At 40.1% G+C, this 20,228-nt stretch overlaps 1 protein-coding gene and 1 non-coding gene across 2 annotated transcripts in view; both read left to right on the forward strand.

Moving 5' to 3' along the window:
- The window catches only part of LOC126379112 (multidrug resistance protein homolog 49-like), a 67,517-nt gene that overhangs the window by 16,601 nt on the left and 30,688 nt on the right, over positions 1-20,228 (forward strand). The gene's annotated exons all lie outside the window — the stretch shown is intronic.
- Trnav-cac (transfer RNA valine (anticodon CAC)) lies at positions 18,822-18,893 on the forward strand. The gene has a single exon. It is a non-coding gene; the product is annotated as a tRNA-Val (tRNA).

The following is a 20,228-nucleotide window of genomic DNA, read 5'->3' on the forward strand; positions in this document are numbered from 1 at the left end:
AGGAGTGTTTGGTTCTAAAACCAAACTGCTCTGGTGGAATAAGACTATTGGATTCGGCGTAGTCCCGTAATCTAGCAAATATGAGCCGCTCATAAACCTTCCCCATGGAATTGAGGAGACTTATGGGGCGGTAACTCGAAGGTTCGTTTTTAGGTTTCCCAGGCTTTGGTATACCAATTACAATTGCTTCTTTCCACTGCTGTGGAAGGACGCAGTTGCTCAAGGCGACGTTGAATATTGCCGTTAGTAAGCAGATGAGGGGAGCACCGAAGTTTTTAAGGACACGATTCGTGATACCGTCTGAGCCAGGGGCTTTTCGGGTATGAAATCTTTTGATAATACCTAGGACCTCTTCCTCAGTTACCTGTGGAAGAGGAGGATCGGTGGGAGGTACAGAAGCCCTACGCTGAACTTCAGAGTTCACCGTCGAGAGGTGCCTACGATCGATAGGGAGAGTGCTGGGCGAGCATTGGGCTTCGAGACTGTCGGCAAGGCATTCGGCTTTTTCGTCATCGTCGAAAGCGGGGGGTTGGTTAGGCTTATTGAGAGGGGGAGTAGGAACAACCGTATCCTTTTGAAGAGACCTAGACAGCTGCCAGATGGCCTGGTGGTGGGGCTCAATGCCGCTCAAAAGATTATCCCACCGATTCTGTCGCATGTCATTAATACGTTTTCTTACAGTATGCTGCAAGAGACGCAAATGACGGCGACATTCCTCGGTGCGATTGGAATCATATGCGCGGGTGGCTGCGTTTTTCTCCGTTAGCAGATCACGGATGTCGGTAGGCAGTTTCCAGCGATGGTCTTCCATCTCCGGAACCTGTTTTGAACTTTCGTTCAAAACCGACCTCACGTGATCCGTGAGGGAGTTAATAGCTGTCGAGGCCTCCTCTAAGGAGGTTATTTCTACTGGGATACTATCTAAGTACACTGAACTGGAAGACTGGAGGCCTTCGGCCACCTTCTCCCAGTCCAGCACTGTCTTAGGGGGTGCTAAATTTAGTTCGCATAAAGTAATAAGTACGTATTTTTAAATTTTATAATTTTGAAGTCGCTGCCAAGTAAATGCAGTAAAATTAGAACCTCCCCCTTTTTTGAAGTCGGTAAAAATATAAACACACGCCCTGTATCCTCGATAGAGTAGGCAGAGGTGGTCCGTCTCTGGTGATATTTAAATAAAAAAACATGCTTACGGTTTACTTCCGATGATTCCGTGCTTCGGAGGGCACGGTAAGCCGTTGGTCCCGGCTATTAGTAGTAAAAACACCTCCACCAACCCGCAGTGGAGCAGCGTATGCTCCATACCCCGCCGGTTGATTGAGGGGAGGCCTGTGCCCAGCAGTGGGACGTATATAGGCTGTTTATGTTTATGCTTAGATACGATTTATAAAATTTAGAAAAGGTTTAATACGATCTACTCTGAACCGGCGTGCGTGTATGAAGCGATTGATGAATGTGGAGGAAGCAAGAGAAGTGTGTCAGGATCGAAGAAAATGGAATTCTATAGTCTCTGCTTACCCCGGTGGGAAATAGGCGCGAGTTTATGTATGTATGTATAAACTGTAACTGGGTTACCTACTGAATAAAGATATTTTTGAATTTGAATTATGAAAATTTTGTGTCCACAGCTCAGAGGTGTGTATACACCCACTCCTCGCCAGCTATGTTCAAGTCCCATGTAACAGAGGGCGAGCCTATTGCCATCAACCGGGCACAGATCCTGGAAACCACGTGATATCAATTATCTACTATCCAAACATGAATTCAAAGTCTTAAAGCTTTGCAAAGTTTTAAAGAACCGGTCTGAATAATGATATACCTACTTTAAAAACCCACAAACCTAATAATTAGTACTACATAATTAATTTATTTATCTTGTGACGCATGTCCCGTACTAAGAATGTTTTTTTTTACTTATTTTTGGTTTTCGATAGGAAGTCATTATTTCGTGTATTCATAGGAACTGTGACGTCGATCGTAAAATACCTGCGCGTACGCATAATATATTCGTAAAACGGGTTTGGTTCGTATAATTATTATTGTGAATCACAGTAAAGTCCCCTCGCAAAGAAAAAATATTGACTATTATTTTTTAATTCGTACATTTGCATTCATCACTCGGTCGGACAAGTGGGGAGTGTTAGGTAGAGGAAAATTAAAAGATTTCCAGGAAAATTCAAGTCAGGAAATAATGAAACGCAATGAGTAATAGGAAGTCTGTCTGGTGGTAAAGTCGTGAGTCTAGAAAAAAAATAGTCTGAATACCAACTGCACACGAGCGGAACCGCGGGAACGAACTAGACTAATGGATAAATCTCTATTCATTTTCCCGGTGTGGTCCTTCCGGGGAACACAGAAAGGATTAGAGTGGTTATACATATATTTTTTTATATTTTTTTATAGTTCTGGTCGTGAAGTCGTGGTAGCCCATACGCTTGCCTCTCACTTTTAGGTCGCAGGTTCGAATCCAGTACAAGCCTATGATGATTATAAATGATTATCACGTGCTCAGTGGTGAAGGAAAACATCGTGAGGAAACCCACATTCCCGAGAAATGCATTTTTCGGTGGTATGTGTCCTAACCTGCATTGGGCTGGTTTTCCCTTCGCGGGTCGGAAGGTCAGACAGGCAGTCGCTCCTGTAAAAAACTGGACCTGTCATATCTTCAGGTTAGGTATGCGGACCCTGTGAATAACGGGATAATGCTAAGGGGATGACGCTCGTCTCGGCTTGACAGCTGCGGGTTGAAGTCCCGTCCGAGTCAGATGTTTTTTAGATTTAAAACTTTCTGTTAATGTTGTTCTCTTCTAAAACTACTTAATCTCCATACCACATCTAAATCGTTTCAGCGGTTTAAGGGTTAAAAGGTAACAGAGTTACTTTCGCATGTATATTTCTCTTTTTTAATCCTTTCACGGACAGAGATCATGGGTCATTGATGGTTCATAATAGGTAATAATGACACCTTGGAATCGGAACGTCATAAGATGTTCTGTCCTTGAGAATGTTAATAAGTACATACATACATAAACTCACGCCTATTTCCCACCGGGGTAATCAGAGACTATAGAATTCCATTTGCTTCGATCCTGACACACTTCTCTTGCTTCCTCCACATTCATCAATCGCTTCATACACGCACGCCGGTTCAGAGTAGATCGTATTGAACCTTTTCTAAGGACATCTCCAATTTGATCATCGTAAGTCCTTCTCGGTCTTCCTCTGCCAGCCCTACCATCAACTTTCGCTTTATATACCGCTTTTGCAATTCTATTATCCTTCATCCGCTCTACGTGTCCAAGCCAACCTAACATTCCCTTCTCAATCCTAGTCACTATATCGTCTTTTACACCACATCTCTGTTAATAAGTAGTGTGTTTTTAACAGCATAGGTAGCTTGTACGTTAGTTAGTCGGCTCTGTTTTCCGCGTTTAGACTCTAAGATGGCCCATTATGCGCTATAGCTATGTACGATAAAACACGATAGGTATAAATACGTAAATGCGTATATATACGTACCTTAAAATACGTTATCAGAAATCTAAAGAAGTTTTATTATACACCATGTTATAAGGTATTTCCTATAAGTGTCCTTGAACAGGCCGAGGCCGTCATAATCGCGGTCAAATGGCTGTTTACGTACTAAGGTAATAAATAGCCCTCCGTGGAGGGCTCCGATATTTTCCTTAAAATACTTATGTACTTTTACACACAAACACATACAACACAGTTGACAATTTAAAACAAAACACAGAATAATAGTAGTCGTTACATGAGCCGTGTCAGGGGTCTTTGGCGGCTCAATAGTAACCCTGACACCAGGGTTAACGGAGTTGGTAATCCACATTATAACCCACACGATAGAAGAAGAAGTAAAGTATAGGTAGTCGTGAGCTCATTTTATATAAATAGTAATACTTACGTACAGAACGGTAACTCCCCCCCCCCCCGCCGCGCACCGATGGGCGCCTACCTCACCCCTTCTGGGTCTTACTTTAGTCTTAGGTCGTAAGCTGATGAGGAGTAAGCGAGCCGCGTGCATTCTGTTTCGCTCTAGCTAAGAATTATATTTACCCACTTTAGAACCCTGTCGCACTATCATATTTGACATTTAATGAGACTTACGGTTTAATTTGTCACAAACGTTAATGTGACATGGTTTCAAAATGTGTACATATTAGTACTCGTGACCGTACGGCCTGCCCGGGGCGGCGTAGGACCATGGCGTGTCAAAGGAAAAGGAAAAACAAAAGGAGTGACAAAGGAAGTCTCAAAGTCTGAAGGACCCGACTATTAACTATTGTATAATGATTTATCAATGGCCCACAAATTCATAATTGTTCGGGTCGTGCCGTCTTGTAATTATACCTGATTATAATTTGCCTATTACTAATAAGTATTTATCTAGTTACCATTTGTAACTGTTACTTAATTTGTTCCATTGTCTATGTTCCTAGGCTCTTTTTAGATGGCATTAACTACTTGGCCGGGCAAACTGAAAACTCAAATTCAAAATATCTTTATTCAGTATGTAACATAGTTACACTTTGAATCGTCAATTTTTATCGCCGTCTCATCCGCCTAAAACTACTGCAGCTTCTCACAACCTGTATAGCCGGGGAAAAGAAGCTGTCAGAAAAACCTCAGCACAGGGCCCTAGACGTTCTTTAAAAAAATAAAAATAAATATAAAATATTGGTATACAATTGAGTAATTTAGCTGCCTAATATCAGTTCTCAGACAGTTAATCCCATGCATTCATATCTTCTAAATAATCACTAACTTTATATAATAACCTTTTTTGTAAAGTTTTTGTTTAACTACTGTCTTAAAACAGTGGAAAGGCAAATTCTGAATGACAATGGGGAGCTGAGAGCCCAAATTAAAGACAATAACCACCAATCCGCACTGGGCCCGCGTGATGGTTTAAGGCCCGATCTCCCTATCCATCCATAGGGAAGGCCCGTGCCCCAGCAGTGGGGACGTTAATGGGCTGATGATGTATTGTAAATATAAGTATGAAAGGCTTTGCCAATCAATGGCTCCAATCACGGCCGTAACTGACCTACCCCTACGTAACGATCGCCTGACCACAATACTCGATAATTCCGCATAATTCAGGTGGCAACAGCGAAATTATGCTAAATGCAATATTGTATAACAATGGCGGGCGAGGCCACGGGATGGACATTGTATCTCTTCCTAGTTACGTAATAATAACGCTAGGTATCCAGTAGCGTTATTTAGTAACTGTTATGATAACGTTGGCCATTATAGGCAGCGTTGGTCCCGGTTACTACTTACTGGTGTAAGTTAGTAGTCGTTACATGAGCCATGTCAGGGGCCTTTGGCGGCTCAATAGTAACCCTGACACCAGGGTTGATGGGGTTGGTAATCCACCTCACAATCCACACGATAGAAGAAGATAGACGGCGATACCGCCTATGTTGGTCTAACAGAAAGGTCGGTGAGGTGTGGGTACTTAGTTCATCTTGCGATGGATGTACCTCTGACTACCCCGATATAGACCAACGTGATAGGTGAGCCGTATCGCCGTCTTTAATGGTCCAGATAACTGTGTTAGTGAAAACTGCACTTGAGATGAATTAATAACTCATTAGTGCAAGTCCGCCACCGGGGTTCGAACTGGCGCTCCCCGTTTGAGAAGCAAACCGGTGAACTACAGGACCATAGTGTTCATTATGTATTATTAAACAAAACGGCTAGTTTAGTACAATTAGTGATTCATCATAATCATATACAGCCTATATACGTCCCACTGCTGGGCACAGGCCAGGGTGTGGAGCATACTCCACCACGCTGCTCCAATGCGGGTTGGTGGAGGTGTTTTTACGGCTAATAGCCGGGACCAAGAAAAACCCGCCGGGCCCGCCGGGCGGGGAAAATTGAAGGAAAGAGAGGAAGGGGTAGACAGGAGAACATTTATGAAATAAAAGAGAAGGTGCAGGTCGTGTCGTATCGGGAGGTCAAGGATTTGGCGGGGAGAAGAGAGGAATGGCGATTACTCCACCGACAAGAGCGCAGCTCTTAAATAGAGAGAGAGAAGGAGCCGGGACCAACGGCAAAACGTGCCCTCCGAAGCACGGAATCATCTTACTTTTTCGGACAATCAGGTGATTCAAGCCCGTGAAGTCCAAACAAAGGACAGTCTCACAACTGATTTCGTCAATGTCCCCATCGGGAATCGTTCCCGGACCTCCAAATCATGAGCCTAACGCCCTAGCCGCTAGACCACAGAGGCTGTTACAATTAGCAATTATATATCAATTAAGATAACAGATTTTTATTACATTAGCTCCAATGCGCGGAACGAATGAGATCTGTCAAAGTCCAACGGCCAGTGTTGTGACGTCCATTAGCATAGTGATGTATCAGTCGAGATTAGGTCAATCGATTATTTGTCAAAATCTTGACTATCGTTTCCGCAGTTTCGTTTGATTTAAATAAATCAATAAACACATCGGGTGACACAGTTGTTAGATAACCATCCGCCGCGCGCCGCAGACTATATAATGAACTACCTGCATGGTCGGTATTTCCTGATGGGGTCATCATCACACAACGATGCGCCGTCCACGGGAATGTTGCCAAAGTGGAAATGTTCCCAGCAGTAAAAACTCTTTCTTGTTTTCTGATCTCATTTGCCTCATCATCACTAATTTAAGAGCCACGCTCTTGTCGGTGTAGCATTCTCCATTCTTGTCTATCAAAGGCCAATTCCTTCACCTCATAAGACACGATGTTCGCCTTCTCTTTAATCTGTTCCATGTAATAGTAGGAGAGCTGGCAAGAATTTTTGGGTAGGTTGAGGCAAGCTGAAAACTGTAAACTCTATAAGCTCTTCTTGGTCATTCCCTTCCTCTCTTTCGCTGTAGCTTCCCTTCTATGATGTTTTTAATAAATTCGTCGTGTCTTATTATGTGTCCAATCATCTTGCCTCTCTTCTCCTCAATAACTCTCAATATTTGCCTCTTGTCCCTTACTCTTACTACTTATCACTTTCTCATTAGTAACTCTTTCAGTCCAACTTATTCTTTCCATCCTCCTCCAAGACCACATTTCAAAGGCCTCGAGTCTCTCTCTTCCTTGCTGTTCAGGTTAGTTAACAAAGTTATTTCCTTTTTGCCACGGGGGACGTTCCCATCAAAATGGGGACATTCCCGCGGCCGCCGCCCGCGCCGCCCACAACACTCATAATGTTATGGTTTCATTATCCGTACAACACAACCATTACACGTGTTACTGCCGACATGAATATATATTGATTTATTATTAGATATAATTATTGCTGTTATTTGTAAAATAACATAAACAGCATGGAGCATACTCCACCACCACACTGCGCGTTGGTGGAGGTGTTGCATTGCAGGCTTGAATCGCCTGATTGTCCGAAAAACAAAGATTCCCTGCTTCAGAGGGCACGTTAAGCCTTTGACCCCGGCTTTTATAGTAAATGCATTTAGAATTACCGTTAAGTAACTATTGTCCAAGCTGTCAGTTTCCGTAATGAAGAAAATAATATAGAGGTATAAATGATTAAATGGAAATATATAAATTATACAGGGTGTTAGTGACATCGTAACGAAAACTTTAAGGGTGATTCTGAGTTGATATCAAGTGGAAAATTCTACAATACAATACAAAAACTCTTTATTGCACTTAAATCACATTAAAAATACATTAGTATTATAATTAAATTGGTAGTACAACAGGCGGCCTTATTGCTAAGGTAGCAAATACAAAATAATAATAATTCTACTTAAGAATCATGGTCTGAATCATCCTCCTGAGTATTCGTTACGATGTCACTAACAGCCCGTATTGTGTATAGATAAAGTAGTAATTTACGTATAAAAACACATTACATAATTAACGCTAAACTAATTAATTATTTTTAATTAAATATTAATAATTAATTTTTATATGTTATTTTTTTTTGTTATTGTTAATTTATAATTGTATTCATGTTTAATTTGTAATTATATTTGATAAAATATTCTGATGTATTAATAAAAACTACTATTATGTAAGTAGGTACAACTAATTAGTTGTGTAAGTAATATATCGTCTCTTATAGGATAACCACGTACTTAAACGCCATTTTGAAAAATGCCATTCGGAAAACCTGGCAGTAGAGGCAATCCTGGAAAAAAATCGTGGTACCCGGAATTAAATTAATTGAAATAAATCTAGGTTTCGTTAGTTTTAATGCGGATGAGACGCTTGTTATGTAAAAATTGACGATTCACTGTTACTACTTATTGAATAAAGATATTTTAGAATTTGAATTTTGTTTCTTGAAGAAACTCACATCAGAATGTAAATGTGTGTGCTCTAAAAAGTATGTCACATGTTCACTAATATAAGAGCCACGCTCTTGTCGGTGTAGCATTCTCCATATTACTTTTAATGGAAAAAAAGAGCAGTGGTTTCCCCCTTGCCTTCCGTCCGCCCCGCAGTACTCTGTCTGACGCGAGTGGGATGGCGCCCAGAGTAGAAAAAATAAGTATGTACTTAACGAGAAAATATTATCTTTTATCTGAAATTCTTCCAAATAGTGATGTTTAACAGATAGCCGTGGGCTAATGCTTGTCTGTCCTAAGAGTTTGCTAACCATTGTGATTTTTCCGTAGTCCGGTTTTAGTTTTGAAACTTGTATTTTTATTCTTAAAAACGCTTACGTGGTTTAGATTAGAATAAAAATAGTTTATTATTACTTATAAAAAGACACCACACACAAAAACAAGTCATACTTAGTAGTATGACTTGTAGTGTAGTGAAAACCATTATACAGGGTGTTTGGTGCATCGTGTGACAAATCGAATATGATGATTGGTGGGGTCTTAGGCTACTACAAAAAAAAAATCTTGGCCCAACGGATTTTGTTATACTGACTTTAAATGGTTTTAGGTGAAAATTTATAAAAATCTACATTAAAATTTTATTAAAAAACTTTTTAGCCAAAGACTCCCCAATCATCATAATATTCGATTTAGCTCACGATGCACCAAACACCTGTATAATGGTTTCACTACAAGGGAAGGATATGCAAAATATGTTATAATACTATTAAATTAGTAGGTATTGGCCGCGATTCCTGCAGACACCGCCTAATTTTATTTTAAGTTATACCTGTCATTTTCATATCCGTTGAAAAGGAAAGGGTCGGATGATTCACAGCTCTTAATTTTAGGAAGAATGAGTAAATGAATGAATAACCCGGGCGAATCAAAAAGGTGCGTCGCTGGTATGCAATCCGTTTGACGTGCTGCCTACTTAACTGTGTCGGGTTATTGACTGATGTAAAATTTTTAGACGGTTGGTTTAGATTTGTGCTTACAACTGACGTGTGTTCCATAAATTTTATGCTTGTCGATTACCCCTCCCTTTCCTTTTCGGCGGATAAGAAAATGACAGATATAACTTAAAATAAAATTAGATGGTGTTTACAGGAATTAGCACCGTTATTATAATAAATTGAGTAGTTTAAGTACTTACCTAGCGTTTAATGTTAATTATAGCTGTATTGAATGTTAGCGTGTATGGTGATGTATGGTGCGAGTGGGACGGGTTTACCAAACGGTAGAATATTGATACTACGACTATTTACGACGTAGTAAGATTTTGGGAACGCGGTAGAGCGTTTTTAAAAAATACAAAATTGAAGTTTGAATTTTATATTATTAAAAATGGAGCTGTGCTCTACATTCGAGTTATTAGACAAGACTAAAAGCTAAACTAAAACTATCATGCATATCTCGCTGGGCCGGATGCATCCCACACCTCGCTTCCAGTAACAAGAATGGACGAAAGCTTACGCGGCAATTCGCGGTGGCCATGGCGCGACTCGAGTCAGCGGCGGCCACCCGTACTGATAACAATTCTAGGAGGTGTAGGCTGCATAACTCCTCCCCCGTTAGAATCAAAGTCATCATTTCCATTTTGATGACTTTGATAGCATAATAATAAATGTAACTTAAATTTATATACTATGAATATACAGAGACTTATAGCTAAAGATACATATAAAATAACCGTTCCTAAACTAATACTTTTCACCTTTATTACACTTTCACTTTCACCATCACGATTGAATGCTCTTTCCGCTTCCATCGAAACCGTCTGCAGTTCCATCAGTGCTGTTTCATCTAAATTGAGATGTCTGCTTGCTGGTACTGGTTCGGTCTTTAATATGTCAGGTAAGGTCATGAAGGCCGTTTTGTATGAGGTTACAGGTGCGCCAAAAGTTTGATGTCTTTCCAGCATCAATTCGTTGATGTTCACTTTACAGTCATCATCTATAGTAAGTATGTATGTGCCCTTTATGATTTCCCGGTTTTCCTCTAGCCCACACGATTTCTTCAGTATGTTTTCCAGTTTGCTATATACAATCCACTGATTTGGTTTTAAGGGCTCTATTTTGATATTGTTAACTGTGACCAGGATAGGGTTGCAATTGCTGGTGTTAGATGAAAACCTGATGAGATCTTCGATACATGGATCCGCCGGAGGTTGCTGCCATTCATCTTTAAAACACATAAAGAATTCTTTGTCGACTTCTCTGCAGGGTTGCTTTAGCCAGACTGCTTTGGACCCTTCCAGGATAAGGTAAGGATTTTTGGGTAGAATGAGAGTCGTTTGATTAAATGGATTGGTAATAGGTAACGGGATCATTTTATAGTATATATAATTTTCTTTTGAAATTAAAGGTATCTCTAATATAAACGTTATCTGATTTCCTTTTGTGTATGCTTTCAATTGGATATTTTGCTCCAATTTCTGTAAGTTTTCTAAATTAACATCAAATAGTAATCTATGAGATTTGGCGATAGAACTTAATATATTTAACAATTCATTAGTATTAATGATAGATTGATGTAGAGTGTAGAGCCTACTAAAAGCTACAGCAGTTTCAACCTCGTCCAGTTTTATATATATCATTTCAAAGGTGTGTAAAAATAAATTATAAGCATTTACCAGTTGAGTGTACAATAGGGTTTTACTTGTCTCATTTAGTTGTTTGCGAATTTCCCACAGTGATTTATCTACCTGGACGAAATTGTTTCTGGTAGATTTTGAAACATTAACAAATGAATGCATAATTTTGTAGATTAGAGTAATCCTTTCCATAAGTATGTTCTCACGTTTACCTATGCTATTTATCAATTTCTCGTATTTGATTGCGTCCTCGTTATCGAGGTTACCGGTTATGGCCTTTATCAAAGAGCCTAAAGGATTTAAAATTCCACGCCTAGATCTCTGCAGCGGGATGATTTGACTGAATTTGTCTATTGTCATGTTCATTAGATGATCTGTCTGGATTTTAATGTTATGTATCTCGTATTGTAGTTTCTGTTTATCAAAAAAGGATAAGACGTGATTGTTTAAATTAGAGTATCGGTTGACGTTGAATTCCAAATCCTCTCGTAACACTTGCAAATCTAATACTTTTAGAACAATCCATTTGTCAGAACTAATAACCGCTTGGCCTTCCTTAACGGGTAAAACGCCTGGGTTGTTATTGATTTTTTGAAGTTGAAGGCCGAGGGCTGCCATTGCCGGCACCAGTAGCAGCGTGAACCTGTGAAGGACGTTTGACGTCTTTAATGGGGACTTGTGTTTCGCGACCCTTAACTTCCACAGGTAATATTCCTCTCATAATCTCACCTGTTACGTGTGCCTTCTGAAAACGTGGTTTATCTTTACTTCTTCGGGTATTCACACCTTTTACAAATACATCATCCTCTTCACTCACTCCGAACTCTTTCTCACCTCCCCGTTTATTCCTAATCTTTTCCTTTCTTTCAATCATCTTGTCAGTCAAATATTTGTAAAGATATTCAGTTCTCTTGGCATGATCCCTAACCAACTTTTGGGTATATTGTTTAGTAAAATCTACATGAAACGTGCTACATGCATTCGTATGTCCAAAGGCGACCTCAAAAGGTGTCAGACCAGTAGTGGAATGAATAGTATTATTGTATGACATAACTGCATACGTCATTACCGTTGCAGCATCTGTCAATTTGTGCTCGTACTTGGCAAGTCTGTATATTTCCAGAATGGTGGAATGGAAACGTTCAACTAGACCCATAGAATTTGGGTTATGAGGTGTCGAAATATGAAGGTCGATTTTGTAAAATTGTAATGTTTCTTTGAGTAAGGCGTTATTAAATTCACTTCCAGAATCTGCGCTAATTTTGGAGGGGGTCCCGTAGTATGAAAAATATTTAATTAAAGCGCGCACTACTTCCGGGGTGGATTTGTTTGATATTTCTAAAGCTTGACCGATTTTACTGAAGGCGTCTATGATAGTAAGAAAAGATTTCCCTTCGATTGAGAATAAATCAATGAAAAGTTCCTCAAAAGGTTTCAACTGAGTTTGCGTTAGTTGTAGTTCGGGCTTAAAGGGTTTTCGGTCATATTTCATTTGTTTGCAGACTTCACACGCATTTATAACACTTGCGATCGTCACTTCCATGTTATTCCAATAATAAGTTCGTTTCAGTTTTATGAGAGTTTCTCGAATACCACGATGTGTCGTAGTACCAGAATGGTATTTCAATATGATTTGACGTTGTTCTTCTTCATCTTCAACATTAATTACTCGTTGTGTGCATTCGAAAATTTTAACTATATCCTTTTTAAAAAGTTTAATGATCGCATTTGTAAATAATTTTCTGTGTAAGTCGTCTTCAAAATATATGAAATATTTTATTTTAGGTTTAATGTGCTTCAAAAGAAAATCTTTTACTAATTCCGAATTATCTGTAGGTAAGTGAACTTCTAAGATTTTTTGTTTTTTGTTAGAAAGATCTTTGACTGTAGTTTTTTGTCTATTCCATGAATATATAAGTAACTGATTTGGTTTGGTATCTATCGCTTCGTGAAGGATTGGAATGCCATTAGTATCTATGTCCGGGGCAGAGTGAATTGTGTCCGATTTAGAGCTTGCTGCGGTGATTGTACTAGAAGTAGGCGACACTATCGGATATTCACTTTCCAGTTGGTTTCTGTCAAGATCGTCATAGCTATTTGCAATACTTAGTGTCTCTTCAGAGTCAGAAATTTCGATCGTCTCATTGTCGTCTATATTCACCCTAATTGAGGAAGTCTCGTCGTTATTTAAAATATTTAATTTTATTCGCGACAGTGCGTCCGCATTGGTGTTCTGTTTACCGTTTTTGTAGATTATCTCAAAGTCGTATGCTGCTAGGTGTAATTTCCATCGCGTTAACTTACTGTTCGGCTCTTTAATTGAATTTAACCAAGCAAGTGGTCGATGGTCAGTAAATATTGTGAATTTTCTTCCGTATAAATAGGGACGGAAATGTTTCACCGCCCAGACTATGGCTAAGAGTTCCTTCTCTATCGTACTGTATCTAGTCTCTGCAGCGTTTAGCGATCGACTAGCATATGCCACTGGTTTGTCACTACCGATGGGGCCTTGAGAAAGTACTGCCCCTAAAGCGTAATCTGAAGCGTCTGTAGTAAGTATGAATTGTTTAGAAAAATCTGGAAATTGAAGTAAGGGCGCATTTACTAACAGTTCCTTGCACTTTTCGAAAGCTGTTACAAATTCAGGAGTAATTTCAACTCTTTTGCCCTTTTTTAAACAGTTTGTTAAGGGTTGAGTTAATTTTGAAAAATCTTTTAAAAACTTTCGGTAATAGCCAATCAAGCCTAAGAAACTTTTAATTTCTGTAGGGGTTTTAGGTAAGGGAAATTCCAAAACAGCTTTGATTTTATCGCTGTTAGGTTTTAGGCCATTTTTGGTAATTTGATGGCCCAAATATAAAACTTCTTTTTGTAGGAACTCACACTTATCTAAGGTCACCTTTAAGTTGGTTTGCCTTAGTCTCTCAAAAACTCTACGTAGCTTGTCGAGGTGTTCCTGTAAACTTGAAGAGTATATGATTATATCGTCAAGATAGACAAGGCAGTGAATGCCTTGTAGACCACGTAGTACGTTGTCTATGGTACGTTGGAAGGTGGCAGGCGCCGTCTTGAGACCAAACGGCATTCTCAGAAACTCATAATGCCCTGATGATGTTGTGAAGGCTGTCTTCGCTCTGGATGCTTCTTCGACCTCTATCTGGTGGTAGCCACTTGCCAAATCGATCGTACTAAAATAAGTTGCGCGTCCCAAACGATCAAAAAGGTCGGAAATATTAGGCAAGGGGTATCGATCATCCACAGTTATTTCATTTAGACGTCGATAATCGATAACCATTCGGAATTTTCTTTCACCAGTAGCATCTAGCTTTTTAGGCACTAGATGCACGGGTGCACTCCAAGGTGAATAGGATTCTATGATGACGTTATCCTTAAGAAGTTTTTCGATTTGCCTCTCTATTTCATCGTTTTCGGCGGGTGCGTGACGGTATGGCTTGGAATAAATCGGATTTTCATTATGAGTCCGGATTTGATGCTTGACCTGGTTCGTAAAGGTCAATGGCAAACTCTCGCAGTAGAAGATGTCTTTGTATTCATGACAAAGAGCAATTATCGCCTTTCTCTCCTCAGAGTTCATGTGATCGGTACGTAATCTATTTAAATTTTGTTTGAGCATTTCGTCAATTTCAAAATCGTTGTTGTTTACCGTGTTTACTTCACATGCGTCATTTTGGAACTTCGTAACTTTGAACGGTCTCTCAAAGGTTAGGGTCACTTTGTCGTTTGATATATTTTGTAGGACTGTATAAGCGAATGAGTTTTTACATGTTATAAGGGCGCTTGGCATGCGTACACCTTTACCAAGATCTAGGTAGTCTAAAATCGCCTCACCATTTGGAAGGTCAACGGGAACCTTTACACGAGTTTCAGTTCTTGGTTCAAGGGTGATTTCATACGGTGGATTATAAATGATCGGAATCTCTACATTTTTTGTACGTAAGACTTGATTTTCCATGTCCACTATCGCGCCTAACTGTTTTAATAAATCTGACCCAATCAATCCGTCGTACCGCTCATCAACACTGTAAATGTAGAATTTATGTTTGTCGAAGCTTTTAAAGGTCTTGAAAAGAGGTATATATATAACTTCACCGTGGCAACTACGTGCATGTGTGCTCACTACTTCGAAGGGTTCGTTATATTTAAAATCAGAAAAGTACTGATTGGCTTTTGTAGGGCTAATGAATGATCTTGTACTACCGGTATCGATCATGAAACGAGATTTAATTTCAGGGATGTTAATATAAGGAAGTTTCAATGTGTTGTTACAATTTAACTGTACTATCTCGGGACTGTAGGGCATGAGGCCGTTGAACGAAAATTTGACTCCTTATGTTCACATTGTGGGTCACTCTCTGTAGATTCAATAACTTGAAATTCGACAGGGGTCTCGTCAATCAATTGGGGTTCGAATGGGGTACCATCATTAAAATAAAATTGATCTTCGCAATAATAGTTTTCGTAACCGACAGGAGTCGATTCAGTCTCAGAGTCAGTGTAAAATACGTCTTGTTGGTCATAAATCATATTTTGTCTAATAGGCGGTGCGGTGCGCATTGAAACGTCTCCAGACCCTATTTGAGGGTTTTGAACGCGATTTTGTTGCGGTTGTGTATTCGGAACACCAAATCTAAATTGATTTTGATTTTGGTTAGGTTGGAAAAAGCGCGTATTTGGTTGAGGGTATGGATTACCGAATCGATACTGATTAGGAACGCCAGCATAATTTTGCCGAGGTATTATAAAACCGGAATTTGGTACTGGGGCTCCAAATCGGTGTTGTAACGGAATTCGGAAACCTGAGTTCGGTACTGGAGCTCCGAACTTATGCTGTACAGGAAAACGGAACCCTTGTTGCACAGGAAAACGGAAGTTTTGCTGGTCCACGGGTTTAGTAAAATTTTGAATAGGAATAGTTTGAAAGTTTGTAGGTTTAAAGCCAAATACATTTTGGGGGTTCTGTGAAGTTTGAAGATTTTGTGAATTTTGGTTACTTTGCCTGGTTTGTTTTTTAGACATGTACTGATTTCGAAAATTCTCTTCTTCAAGAACCACGCTCAAAGCCTGCTCTAAATTACTACAATTTTTTAACCGCACGATACGAATCATGTCTTCGGACAGGTTGTATAAAAACGTATTAAGAGCTGTGTTATTATATATAATCATCTTTGCGGCCTTAACACCCTCGTCATTCAAAAGGTTTACTTTCGAGAAGAGCGTGCTACGCACGGATTGAATACGATGGCAAAAGTCTAAATGAGATTCACCCTGCTTTATTTTAAGCGACTCTAGTTCTATTGCGACACACTCTTCCGATCGCGGATCACCGAAATGTTGCACTATCAGAGATTTCAATTGCTCCCATGTAGTCACATCCTCTCTCTCACTTATTAGTGCTGCCGCTCTACCACCAAGCCTACTTGAAATTGAATGCAGAACATAAGTGTTCTGGGCAATATTGTTTTGTCGCGTAAAACAGTCCAAAACGTATTCGCTCTTTCTGACAAAAAGATTGATCAAATTGGGTTCCCCTTCGAATCTGGGAATGAGACACAGCATCTCTCTCGGAATAACAGTAATGTTTCCTTCCATTTTTTATTTTTTATTATTATTTTTTTGGGGTTTCACAATTATAAAAGATAAAAAAAAGAAACGTAAGCTATACACAAGTAAAATAAGACACAGGAAATAGCACGAAAACACAAAAATAAAATAGTTAAAAAGGTAAAATAGAATGATAAAAGCTTCTTCCTAAATTAAAAGTACACTTATAACTCCGATTTAGTGAGTTATATAATTTAAATCACTTAATTAAAATATGGGTATTGCCAATGTAGTGCAATACGAGCAAAAGAAAATCAGATAAGGTTCAGCTATGTCGTCTGAAACGTTACCTACACTAAACTAGACTGCCAAAGGGAATAGAACTGGACAAAACAGGAATGAAAGGTTTTACTCACAGCCTGGCTGCTCTCATTTCCTCCCTCTATAGCAGTGCTGCTCCAGATGTTGAGTCTTGTCTCTCGCGCCGATAATCGTTACTTATTTATTTGGTTCGCAGATTATTCACTCGTTTCACCCGAAAACCGATGTTTAGAGTCCTCGAGATCAGTCCTTTTTCGCGAATAATCCTACCGGCTGCGCCAGTAAGATTTTGGGAACGCGGTAGAGCGTTTTTAAAAAATACAAAATTGAAGTTTGAATTTTATATTATTAAAAATGGAGCTGTGCTCTACATTCGAGTTATTAGACAAGACTAAAAGCTAAACTAAAACTATCATGCATATCTCGCTGGGCCGGATGCATCCCACACCTCGCTTCCAGTAACAAGAATGGACGAAAGCTTACGCGGCAATTCGCGGTGGCCATGGCGCGACTCGAGTCAGCGGCGGCCACCCGTACTGATAACAATTCTAGGAGGTGTAGGCTGCATAACTACGTTGCGATAACCAACCGGTATGGCTCGATGTTTTCCTTCCTCTTGCCACCTTTATTGTATATTACATTTTATTGATGTTTATAATAAACATACTACTTATACTTGTGCTTCTATGCTGTTCTGGGAGCAAATAAAAAACATAGAACACGTTCAGCTGCTTGTCTTCCCGGGCATGTCGTAAAAACCGACAGAGGGATTGTGTCCTCTAACATGATGGACTAATGTTATGGGCGATAGGCTGATCCCTTATCACCATAAGGTTCATCATATCCAGCTTACGACATCGTATCAACAGTGGCTGCAAGTTGTCTTTGATTACTTGTGGCTCTGCCCGCCCCATTAGGGATAACAGGCGTGAGTTTATGTATGTATGTATTGAGACGATTAAAGAGGACAAAACCGTTTGAATTAGTGTGAGGAGTAAAATAGAGAAAATAGTAAAATAGGCATTCCGTTGGTGTGCAACTGTAACCCATTTGGGGTGTGCTGTCAACTTCTTTTTGGCATGACTTATTCAACGCTACAATTCGGTATACGAATTCCTCATTGATTTAAAAGATGTGTTGCTGTTGCAGTTTCTTGTCATTTCTTCTCCTCAGCCATAACACCTTGCTTGCGAAATGACGTAAATTCAAAAATGTTACATTGACCTTCAACAAGTTTATCCATGATAATTACGTTCAATAAATGATTCTGATATAGCGGTCTCCGTAATCCAGTGGTTGAGCGTTAGGATCACGATCCGGAGGTCCTGGGTTCGATTCCCGGTGGGGACATATCACAAAAATCACTTTGTGATCCCTAGATTGGTTAGGACATTACAGGCTGATCACCTGATTGTCCGAAAGTAAGATGATCCGTGCTTCGGAAAGCACGTTAAGCCGTTGGTCCCGGTTATAACTTACTGATGTGAGTACGTAGTCGTTATATGAGTCATGTCAGGGGCCTTTGGCGGCTCAATAGTAACTCTGACACCAGGGTTGATGAGGTTGGTAATTCATCTCACAAGCCACACGATAGCAGCAGCAGAATGATTCTGGTTTCTGGCATTAACTACTTGGCTGGACAAGTGAGGACTCTCAGCCGATACAAGAAATACAACAGGCCTGAGGGTGCTCAGTTGGGCGCGAATCTCGGTTCAGGGCATCGTCTGAGAGGAATATATTTGAAAGAATAAATCGACCCTAGTGGGCCGATAGCGATAAGGCTGAAGGAAAATGTACAGAATGCTTTCAGTTGCTTATCAGCCTATTGCAAACATAGACATGTACAAGTATTTATGGTTAAAGAGAATTTAATAAGTATAATCGAATGTAATTGTCAACAAACAAATACACCGCATTGAAGTGGTGTTTGATAGCAGGCCGATGAACTGCTCACGTTACCACTTATAATTATGATAACCGCCTCCATGGTTCAGTGGTTGAGCGCTGGGCTCACGATCCAGAGGTCCCGGGTTCGAAACCCGGTGGGGACTTAACAGAAAAGTCACTTTGGATATTACAAGCTGATCAATCGGTTGTCCAAAAGTAAGATACTTGCTTCGGAAGGGACGTTTAGCCTTTGCTTCCTACTACTACTTACTGATGAGCCATGTCAGGGGCCTTTGGCGGCTCAGTAGTAACCCTGACATCAGGGTTGGTGGTCATTGACCTCAGAATCCACAGGGGAAGAAGCAGCGAAGAGATTAATTACAAACAATACTTTTATCTCTTTTCTATTCTATGATTACCACGGTGAAGGAAAACATCGTGAGGAAACCCACATTCCCGAGAAATGCATTCTCGGAGGTATGTGACCTAACCTGTATTGGGCTGGTTTTCCCTGCGCGGGTTGGAAGGTCAGACGGGCAGTTGCTTCTCTAAAAAAAAAGGACCTGTCAAATCCTGTGACGATGATGACTTCTAGGTATGCTATAAATCACGCATATCCGGCTATGTCGTTAAAACCGACAGGGGGATTGCATCGCCAGTAATCGAACGACAATTTGCAGCCAGTTTTGATACCATGAACCGTATGATCGGCGCATTACCTACATAATAAGTATTGATTTATCATATTATCCCTCTGTGTGTCTCTGTCATGAAGGATCATCTGTAAGAGCGATAGGCTGATCACCTATCATCACACGGTTTATCATTATCCACCTTAGGACTATGTATCAAAAGTGGCTGCAAATAGTTTTTTAATTACTTGTAGTTCTGCCCACCCCTTCTTATGTATGTATACTATCCCTCTGTCGGTTTTGCCGACACGTCCCCCTGTCAGGTCAAAGGTGAGCTCGCCTAAGACATCAAGCGTGTCGCCATTCAAATCACCGGCTATCACGCGTGACCCGCGTTATCTACAAGTTTATTTATCGTTCTTACGCATAGATATACTGGACAAATGGATAGGCAGAAAAACTTACGCACTTTAGACAAATAAGAACATCACGCCTGTAGACGAAGGGGGTAGACTGTAGTGTATTATAGTAGATTATACAGGATATTAGTGACATCGTAACGAAAACTTTGAGGGATGAGTCTGTCAATTACCTTTCCTTTTCGGCGGATAAGAAAATGACAGGTATAACTTAAACATAAAATATACATCGATTTATATTTAACGTGCCTGCCTCCAAGGTCTAGTGGTTAGAACGCTGGGCTCACGATCTGGAGGTCCGGGTTCGATTCCCGATGGGGACATTGTCGAAATCACTTTGAGAGACTGTCCTTTGTTTGGAAAGGACATTGCAGGCTTGAATCACCTGATTGTCCGAAAAGTAAGATGATTCCGTGCTTCGGAAGGCATACTGGTCCTGGGCTACTAG

Source organism: Pectinophora gossypiella, chromosome 28 (assembly GCF_024362695.1).
Source record: "Pectinophora gossypiella chromosome 28, ilPecGoss1.1, whole genome shotgun sequence".
NCBI classification, from domain to species: Eukaryota; Metazoa; Arthropoda; class Insecta; order Lepidoptera; family Gelechiidae; genus Pectinophora; species Pectinophora gossypiella.